Source organism: Berghia stephanieae, chromosome 3 (assembly GCF_034508935.2).
Source record: "Berghia stephanieae isolate SIO BIC M18660-M18661 chromosome 3, UCSD_Bste_1.3, whole genome shotgun sequence".
Classification (NCBI taxonomy): Eukaryota; Metazoa; Mollusca; class Gastropoda; order Nudibranchia; family Aeolidiidae; genus Berghia; species Berghia stephanieae.
The window spans coordinates 1,465,274-1,466,674 of NC_088362.1; the positions used below are offsets into that span (position 1 = coordinate 1,465,274).

Sequence of the window (1,401 nt, forward strand, 5' to 3'; positions counted from 1 at the left end):
TTGCTTTCTGTCAATGTCTTGGAATGAGATTACTTGGTTTTGTCCTGGCCCTGGCTGAGAGGGAAACAGTCAAATGTATAGTTTTGGGAGATAATATTATTTTCCTTGTAAATCATCTCTCTGTTAAGCACTGTATTATTTTGTTTACGTATTATATATGATTTGCAAACATTTGAGTGTATTCCTCTTAGTCTTAATAGACTTTTAGGTGATCTCAAACTAAGTACTTTGATAATGTGCTCTTGGAATATATACCCCTTTGTCTTATCTTTTCTTGGGAGCTTTAATTGTAATTCTATAACTTTTACTATCCCATTTTCTTCCTTTTTACTGGCGCTGATACGCCTTAATGTGTTGCAAGCGCCGTAAAACCCTTAAAAACAAAACATCCACTGTCAAAGGAGCACGACCTAAATCATTGAATACACGTTTAAAAAAAGAAGCAGATCAAAACAGCAAATCATATTTCAATAAACATATTGTAACTTTTATTCAATGCAAACTATTATTCACAATTATATATGAATTTGCTTTTGTATCAGAATCATATGGTTTAAAACATTAATAGCTTTGAACATAAAATAGTTTAAACTTTTTTTTAGGAATTTTTAAATAATATAAAAATGATATAAAGATCTACTTTTTTCATATTATTGAATATTAAAGAATAATCTGTACAAAAATAGTGCAGCACGCAAATCTTTAAGAAATGGAACTCTCGAACACGTCTTGATTCCCCTTTTAACTCTCTCCTTACCAGCTATTTTTAGAATTTCCCCCGAAAATTCACTCCCACTCAACACAAGAATAGACTTTTTTTTACTCACACAAAAAGTAACAAATGAGCTCTACAATACTGTGTTTAGTAGTAGTTTAGTTTAAATTCTTTGAATTTTGTGATGTACAAGAGAAATCAGAATGAGAAAATTGTCGGTTGCATCGTAACGAATGTGACGATTTTCCTATGGGTGGTAAGGAAAGGGTTAAATCCCTCTATTTTCATGGTATTCGCAACACGAAAATCTTGAACAATTTCGAAGGCCAACATGAAAATCTTGAACAAACTGGACATTCACTTCCACATTTTTTTGTCGGTAAAAATTATTTTGCATTGAACGGGAACGAAAGCTTCCATCTGCCATTGTACCTACATGTAGCGTCAGTGTTAAGTGTGTTAGTTCATGTGTTACACCTGCATATGTGTAGTGGGAATGCACCAAGCATGTTTGACCCATTTCTTACACATGTGACACCTCACTTTATTTATAATGTGTTCCACCAATACCAGCAGGAAACTAGCGAGTCAGTGATGGCCTAAGGCTGTTACTGTTATGAATTGAAGTCAAATGAGTGATTCGGGGTAGGGAAGATGGGAGGCAGGAGGGAGATGAGTGAGGAGTG

The 1,401-nt window shown here is 34.1% G+C and overlaps 1 protein-coding gene across 3 annotated transcripts in view; it reads right to left on the reverse strand.

Annotated features, from left to right (window-relative positions):
• Positions 1-460: 460 nt before the first annotated feature.
• Positions 461-1,401, reverse strand: part of LOC144966997 (cilia- and flagella-associated protein 119-like) — a 24,034-nt gene continuing 23,093 nt past the window's right edge. For all 3 annotated transcript variants that reach the window (XM_078903711.1, XM_078903710.1, XM_078903713.1), the window contains one exon: positions 461-1,401. This exon is cut by the window's right edge and continues 923 nt beyond it. The gene's annotated coding sequence lies outside the window, so the exon portion shown is untranslated.